Below are 9101 nucleotides of genomic sequence, written 5' to 3'. Positions count from 1 at the left end.
GCAAGTGGGCTGACAGTTCTTGGACTTGGCAATGGGGTAACTTAGTCTTTGACAAGCTGGGGAAGAGCTCTTTCAACAGAGTGGTGGGGCAGGCTTTAGGAGGCCGTTAGGTGTTGAATGGGCCACGAGGAAGTCCTAGTTGCTTTTTAAGAGGCTTAGCTATGAGTGATAAGGAGCCAAGAGGGCATTTTCTTTTTCTCCTTCCTTCTTCAATGGGAATGTGTGGGCATGTGTTCAGTCCTTGGGTGAGGTGCTCATAGAGAGAGGTCCGGAAGGAGGAGAAGCAAGAACAGAGTGTCTGAAGAAACAGAACGGGGCTGAGCTGGTAGCCCTGGGAGAGTTTTGCAAGGGAGAAAAGCAGGCACGGGTGCAGTGGTAGAAGAAAATCTATGCCCTACATCTCATGTTTCCAATACCTGAACTCTCATGATCAGATTCTGAATGCTTGCTGCATGTAATGCCCTGCTTCCGTGTGTACTGTGTGGGTTGTTTGTTTGTTTCCCCCCTCCTGGAAACTTCGTTTTCCGTGGAAATGTATCCATGGGAATTTGAATCCTTAGCTGAGGTTTGCTTTGACTTCTGCCCATCAACTCAAGGTAGTACCACAGGGTTAGTTTAGCCAACAAAGTTGAAGCTGGCTTGTGGTTAGTTTCCTAGGGTAGCTTTCCCACCCCAGCACTGGGATCATGATGTATTTATTTTGGGTCTACTAATCTTGTTGGGAAGGGGCACCAGATTTGAGTGGAGTCTTCTACTAGTCTCCTTACCAAAACCAAACCAAGTTCATGATCAATGCGTCAATGCCAACTCATAGCAACCCTGCAGGAGAGAGTAGAATGGCTCCATAGGAACTCCAAGGTTCTAAACCTTTATGGAAGGAGCTCTGGTGTCAGAGTGGTTAAGCGTTGGGCTATGAACCGTGAGGTCTGCACCTCAAAACCAACAGCCACTCTGAGAGAAAGATAAGGCTTTCACTCCCATCCTTATGGGATTTACAGTCTCAGAATTCCCACAGGGACATTTCTCCCTGGTCCTAGACCTATCGGGTCCCTATGAGTCAGAATCAACTCAATGACATTGAGTTTGGAGTTTGGGAAACCTTTATGGAAGCAGACAGCCTCATCTTTTTCCTGCAGAGTGGGTGCTAGATCTGAACTTCCAACCTTTGGGTTAGCCACCCAACGCTTACAGTACTGTGCTATCAGGGCTCCTTCGGTTGGTTCTTTACCTCAGTGAAACTTTCGGTTTGGCTTTGTGAGTCTCTGCAGCTAGCAAACATACGGAAGTTGCTGCCCAAGTCTCTTGCTCTGACTTCATGTTGGTCTCTGTAGCTGCACTTCCCTTTGTGTTAGCTCAGCAATGTGCTGAAGAAATGGTTTTTTGGGTATTTTATCCTGGGTTTTAGCGTCCCTTGAGAAGTTTGTTTAGCCTATCCAGTCTGACCTATTGCTGGTAAAGGCAGCCTGCAGGGTGAGCCATTGAAGCTTTGGTGTGGGTAAGCAAGGGCACGAGCAGCTTTCCACTGCTGGAGTTGCACCTGATTAACCCTGTGGCTATGTACTGTGTGGACCCAGGTTCCTAAACCAACCACTCTCGGCCTAGAGCAGGAAGGAAAGCTAGGGCCTTGGTTGCTGACTGCACGCCATCTCCACGGTCACAGCAGGCGGCTAGGCTCTTGTCTTGCCGTGTCTACTTAGCAGCACGCAGGCAGCCCCAGCTGCCTCTCACCACTTCTCAACAGCAGCGGTCAATGTTTGCTGTGAGAGGAAGGGGCGTGTACCTGCTTGTGGACACATGTGTGAAGCAAGAGGAGGTTCTATGAACTTGGGAAACAGGTGCGAGACCAAACTGAAAGGCCACTCGACTATTTCAATGGGACCCAGCCTTAGTGATCCGGTGCTGCTACTGTAGAAATGCCACAAACAGAAATTGATTAGCTCCCAGTTTAAGAGGCTGGGAGTCTCAAATCAGGGTGCCCGCATGACTAACTCTCTTAGTTTCTAGGAAGGTCTTCGTCCTTTTCAACATCTAGGGGCCCAGCATTTCTTAGCCTTCTCTATGGCTCTTCGCACCAATCTTTCCCTGGGTCTAGGGGGTTCTCTGCTCCAAGCTCTGTCTTGGTGGTACTGAGGAACCCATCTCTGCTTACTTCTCTCTCGTTTACCTTGGCTAAGGTAAGAGGTCATGCAGGCAAGCCCCCCAGAGAAAATTCTGTTACGTGGGATCAGGGCTCGGCTTTGAGTAAGAGTGTCACACCCTCCCCACGCCCAAAGGATTGGTTGATCACATCAGATCACAAGCTGGGGACTGACTACATAGCTACGTAGCTGCCCAATCATGCCTAGCCAAGTTGGTACATATTTTTTGGGAAGCCCAATTCAACCCATGACAGAGTCTATGGGAATAACTTGCCCATTTTTGTTTTTTGATTGGGAGCTTGTCTCACTCTGAGGTTTCTATAGAAATGAAATCACTGAAAGGTATCTATACAATATATATCGACAGGTTTACTTCAAGGAAACGTTTCATTCAGTTGTGAGGAAATGGCTCATGTAATCGCCGGGGCTGGTAAGACCCAAACTGTGGGTCACGTGTCCTCCTGAAAGCCTCTGTGACCCAGCGATTCAAATCCTGCCTGCAGGTCAGGTGTCAGCCTGGGTATTTGTGATAGATGCATAATTTCATGTCAACATGAAGATATAGACAAGTGTAGGGGTGCTATTCAGCTTGTCAATCAGGGCACGGCCTGATGGTGCCTCCTTGTGGGCATGGCCTTCTCATAAGAAGAGCCCTGAGAACCTCCCCTCTCTCTTTCTGTGCCTTCACCGTCCTGCTGGCTGACCCTGGTTGCTGTGAGCCTTGTGATGTGGGCACCGCCATTGGATCCACACAACTTTGCACCCACTGGCCTGTGATCTTCCTGCATCATTGCCTGTGACTGCGTGAGTCTGAAGAGGGACTTATGCACTTGATCTGGACTAGGCTGGGATGTTTGCCTGATATATGATTACATCTTGATAGAAAGCTCTCTCTTACACATATATAAGTGCCCCTGCATTTGTTTCTCGAGTCAACCTGGCCTAACACAGACTTTTGCCAAGAATCAGAGGTTAGGCAACTGGAAGAGTGCAGGGGGAGAGAGAGACGTTGCGAGAGAAAATAGCAAGCACATGGGTCTATCTAACTAAATATTGAATATATTAACTGATATCTTTTGTAAATTTATATACAAGTCACAAAGTGGGTAGATAAAACCAAAGTATTCTAAAGTACTACTTAGGAGAAAAAGATGTTGAGCAATATTTAAAAAATATTGCTGGCAGGTTGGTTTGACTCGGCTCCTGGTGGCCCTGGAGTTGCAGAGGGACCTGCGGGGCCTCTGGGCCTGATCCTCTTCAGAAGCAGGTGGCCAGGCCTTTACTCTGCGGCCTGCTGGGCGGGATCCGACCACCTATTCTTAGCTGGCCACAGACTCCTTGACTCCTATTAGTCAAAGGGACCTTCGATAAAATTAGTCTTGGATAAATTAGCCCTGCATTGTATAAAATTTTGATCCTTCTAAAAGAATAAAGAGAGAGGTATCATTTCCACACATATAGGTGAAAAATGAAATGATTAAAACCTGCTCAATCAATCTAGAAACGAGGAAGAGAAAGAAATGAAATAGATGTGGAACTGGCAGGATAAATGATAGTGCTATACCAAGACACATCAATAATTATATTAAATGTGAACAGAGTGTGTGCTCAAACTTTTAAAAACATTAAATTATATTAAAACACTAAACAACCCCCCAGAAAAGTGGGTGAAGGGAGATGCTGGACAGTGTAAGATATGACAAAATAACAGTATTTTATGAATTATCAAGGGTTCACAAGGGAGAGGAGAGCAGGGAGGGAGGGGAAAAAATGAGGAACTGATACCAAGGGCTCAAGTAGAAAGCAAATGTTTTGAGAATGATGATGGCAAGAAATGTACAAATGTGCTTGACACAATGGATGAATGTATGGATTGTGATAAGAGTTGTACGAGTCCCCAATAAAATGATTTTTAAAAGTAAAATAAAACCAAGGAGGAAAAAAATTAACTGCATTAATATTGTATACTTAAGAGCAAAAATAAAGTGAAGTACCTACATAAAAAAAATAATAAAACCCCAATCTAATAACATTTAACTTATACAAAATGCTGCTAAACCATAACAGGCTAGAAAAATTTAAGACATAAAGGAAATGGAAGAAGATAAACTATGCAACTCAGCTCTCTCCAATTAGATATATAGAACCAAGGCATTTACCATAAAAAAATCCCTACAAAGATTTTGGTTTTAGATTATGATTATTTTGGTGACATTAGATAATCAGAGTCCAAATTGTTGATAGAGACATGCAAAAGTTGAAGAGGAGCCAAGTCTCCATTGAAGAAGAACAATGTGGAAGGACTTGCTCTACCAGACATAGAGACTTACTGTGTAGCATTGGCGTTGGGATAGACAAACGAACCCAGAGGCGAGCTCCCACAGAGATCCGCTCCAAATACACAGACCCTTGATTCATGCAGTCGGTAGTGGGGGATGTAGCACTAGATCAATTTGGAGTCACATCGGAAATGCAACCATAACTCCAATGCATATTGCATACAAGTGGAGCATGGACTTACATACGGAAGGTGAAGCTCTAGAGGTAATAGAAAGTAGATTGCTTTATTGGCTGCAGTTCTTCTCTCTTCTTCACCCCTCCCTATGCCCACGCCCTCTGCCTTTGTAATTTCTTTCACAAAAGGGCAGAGTTTATCTCCTCATCCCACAACCCTAGGTTTGGCCATAAGATGCACTTTGATGGAAGTACCAATGAACTGGTTCTGAGCTTAGGCCCCACAAAGCCATGTGTATCTCTGCCTGCCCTCTTCCACTTATGCCACGAGAAGGACATGCCTGAGCCAACCCACTGATCCCAGTAGGAAGATGCGTGACATATGGAAAATGGAATGGGGCTCCTCTTTGGCTGCTCCAGCTCAACCCAGCCTGAAGCAGACTTGGGTCAAGATTAAATGAGCCCATTCTAGATTAGCTGACCTAGGCACATCAGCAATAATAATCCATGCTTCTTGTTTTCAGTCACTGTGCTTTGGGTTGGTTTCTTAGACAGCAATAGCAAATTGTTTGGAAGGTATTACAGAAGAATATTCATATCGCCATTATTTCTGGATGGGAACTATTTTTTAAACGAATTACACAAATACTCTTGACAAAGAAAAGTTTTGGCGTGAAAATTAGGAGCATTTGTTCATCAGAAGTTACTATTAAGAGTGTGAAAAGACCACTGATAGAATGAAAGAGTTATCTGTACCCAGTCAACCAGTAAAAAACCTGTATCCAAAATATGTAAAGAATTTCTATAAAATTCTTTATGCTTGATATAAAAATGAACAAAAGTGTTGAACAGATACTTTATAGAAGAGGAATCAAGTAGACAAAAATTTTTGGTGTGTTCTTGTGATAGTTAAGATTCTTCTGTCAAATTAACTGGGTCAGGATTACCAGCGCTTTGACAGTTAAGATCTACTAATCCTCTATGATGAGATTTCCTCGAGAGTTTGGCCTCCTTCCAATAGAAGTGGATGTTGTAGAAAAGCTTGCTTGTTTTGTGCTGGCTCTGGATCCGGAATCTGCCTCATTAACTTCTAGTTTTTTTGGACTAGAGCCAAGGACCTGCCAGCCCTGAGAGTCGTCTGACCTGCTGACTTGGATTCATTCACTTCCACAGCCACAAGCATGATCTACTGACCTTTGACTAATTTGCCTCTCTAGCCACAAACCTGTAGTCTTGTTGCTAACCTTGGGTTCACCAGCCCCTGCAGCTAAATCAGAAGCACTCTCCAACCTAATATCTGACCGTTGGACTTGGAACTTGCCAGCTCCAACAACTGTGTGAGCAGGTTTCTTGATATAAATCTTTCTCTATATATACATGTATAAGCTCATTCATTAGCCCAAACCAAGACTGCAGGAATTGATGAGATATCAATTGAAATGTTTCAACAAGCTGATGAAGCACTGGAAGCACTCACTTATCCATGCTAGAAAGTTTGGAAGACAGCTACTTGGCCAACTGATTGAAAGAGATGCAAATTCCAGAGACACAGCAGAATTCTGAAATGAACAAATAATATTATTGATATGACATGCAAGTAAAATTTTCTGAAGCGCATCCAACCACAGTTGCAGCAGAACATTGACAGGGAGCTGCCAGAGATTCAGGAGAGAATGTGGCATAAGGTAGATCATTGTTGATGTCAGATGAATCTTGGTTCAAAGCAGAGAATACAAGAAAGATGTTTACTTGTGCTGTATTAACTATGCCAAGGCATTGTACTGTGTGGATCGTAAGAAACTATGAATAACCTGGAGAAGAATGGAAATCCCAGAACACTTGATTGTGCTCACTCAGAGCCCAATGAAGCCAAGTCTGAAGTCTTCCCAATTACTGAAACTTTTAGCTTCTTGAGCCAAGAATTCCCTCAAAATCCCCAGTATGTGTTGCCTTTCGGCTGGTCGCAATGGGAAGCAGCGTCTGTCACAGGATGAGGAGAGGTGTGCCTTCTCCAGGGTGGTGTGAGAGGGAAGCACAGTCTCCCCACTACGTGTGGAATGGAAGCTCAAAGCAGTTTACAATTAACAACAGCAGCAGCAGCAGCAACAACAACGACAGAAGAGTGAGTGCTTCTAGTGCCTCATCAGCTTGTTGAAACATTTCAATGGATATTCCATCCATTCCTGGAGCCTTGGTTTTGGCTAATCCTTTCAGAGCAACTTGAACTTCTTTCTTCCACGCCATTGGTCCTTGCTCATATTATAGGGCTTCAACTTTGTTCCTTGCCTCCTTACATCATGGTGTTTGGGAGCTTCCCTGGGGGGACAGGGGGGCTCTTCTTGTTGGTTCATGCTCCTGCTTTCCCCGGGGCTTTTGTCTCTCTGCCTGGATTTTGAAGATGGCTTCCCAGACTCCGAAGTGTCAGTTTAGTTTGGAGTCTGTTCTGACCATGGTTCTGGACTCTGTCCGAACATCACCCGAGGACGTGAAAGAAGCGTCCGTAGGCTGCTCCCAGCACTCATGACCACAGGGCTTGGCAAGCCACCCTGAGTGTGAGGCATGGCTCCTCCGCAGTCCCAAAATATGGGACAAGCACCTCTCAATGCACAATATTCCAGGAAAGATGTTTCTCCATAGCACAGCTACCCCGCCCCAATAAATGCTAGTATAAAGCTGTCTCCTGCAGATGCCGCACTCCTCGTGTATGCTCATCTCCGAGAGGATTTGCTCCATCTGTTCCCTGTCTTAAGGAGCATTTGCACCTCTTGTGTCTTGCGCGCTTAGCACTCCCTTTGAAGTATTCCTCTTCAGGGCTTGGAATATTTAAGATTAGTACATTGCCCATTTGTTTGATATGTGTGTATCACAAGAGGCCTGCACACCTCAAGAGCTATAGAAACCCATTGTTGAATGAACCCAAGGCTCCTCTCCCACTTCTGGATTCTCCCACGAGTGGAGCGGAGTCCCCTGCACCCCTTTTCTGCCTTCTTTGATTGCACACATTGCTCTGCAGGACTGTTCGACTGTGGGGCTGGACCCCACAGAGTTCATAGATGTTTTTCTCTTCATCTCTGTCTTCCTGTTTTGCGATTGGCTCCCCGTGTTTGGCCCAATGTTAGTCTAGTTGCTGTCATGGAGTATGCACCTGTGTTTCAATCAGCTGGCCTTGGCTAGACCCGATCCTTTTTCCTAAAGTAATAAAACATAGTATAGCTTAATGCATTATAATGAGAGTCCATAAAGCAATGTAATGTCATATAATCTATCCATCAATGGTGGTCATTCAAGCATAGGGTAGAACCTATACCAAATCTCTTCCAAGTTATACAAAAAGGATAGACACAAATGCACACACCGAGGGGACAGAAATGCCAGGCAACACAAGAAATGTCAGAGATAACAAGCGAACACCAGAAACTAGGAGAGAGCTCACAGAGAGAATGCATACAGCCAAGGACCTGGTTCAGACTTTTAGCTTCCAGAATGATGAGAAAATAATTCTCTGTTCCTTATAGGCACCCCCTCGTGGTGTTTGTGTTACCGGATCCCTTGTTAGCTAAGACACCTTCACGTGCCAAGTCCTATGCATGTGCCCCTTTGTGTCTTATCTCCTTTCTCTTCTTTCAGCCCCCTTTTCTATCCTCATTATATCTTGCTTGCATGGTTATGATGGTCATTCAGGGCAACAACAACAAAAGCAAAAAAAGAAACAAGACAGAGAGAAAAGCAAAACCCGTCAGAAAGAATGTGCATCTTTTCAATGGAAATAATAGCCAATAATAGACTATATTGAGCACTCAATGTGCTGAACTCTGTTGTAAGACCTTGATGGTTATTTCTCATCTAATACTCAAAACCATCCCGTGGGGTATGATCATTTTAAAAATGAGTAACTTGCCCTCGACAAACAATGGAAAAGCTGCCATTCCAATCCCAGAACTTTGGCAGGAGAGCCCACGTTCTCAACCCCCGACTCGTTGTTCCTTCCGTATGTCAGGCACTGTTCTGGGTACAGGGAACACTGACCGGACACTTGCTCATGGTGAGTTTATGGACTAATCAAGGAGAAAGCCATATAAAAAAAGGTAGTGTCACTGAGCAGTGCTTTCATCGAAGAATGTAAAGACACTGTAGGGATCCAGAGGAGGGCCTGAGGGAAGCTGGGAAGTTTCAAGGAAGAGATGTCATCTTAGCTAACACTTGAGTCTTGAGTTTGAGCTTGATAGAAGGGACGTTGGTTTGTTTTTTAAAATATTTTATTGTGAATTCGGCGGAGGTTTACATTTCAGATAATCATTTGCATATTTAACAATTTTAACAAATGGATTAAACTTCCTAATAGCTTGTCCTGCCCTCCCTGATATTGTTCTCTTCTTCTCTTATAGAATATCATCTTCCCCTCCACCCTCGTTAACACCTGTTTAACCCTGAAGAACCCTCCTGGCATAGTGGGTTACATCTTGGGCTCTAACCACCAGGTCAGCAGTGTGAAACCACCAGTCGCCCAGA

Source organism: Echinops telfairi, unplaced genomic scaffold (assembly GCF_000313985.2).
Source record: "Echinops telfairi isolate 266 unplaced genomic scaffold, ASM31398v2 ScPeMD7_7466;HRSCAF=8504, whole genome shotgun sequence".
Classification (NCBI taxonomy): domain Eukaryota; kingdom Metazoa; phylum Chordata; class Mammalia; order Afrosoricida; family Tenrecidae; genus Echinops; species Echinops telfairi.
The sequence above is the reverse complement of the archived record's forward strand: the minus strand, read 5'-3'. Positions refer to the sequence as shown.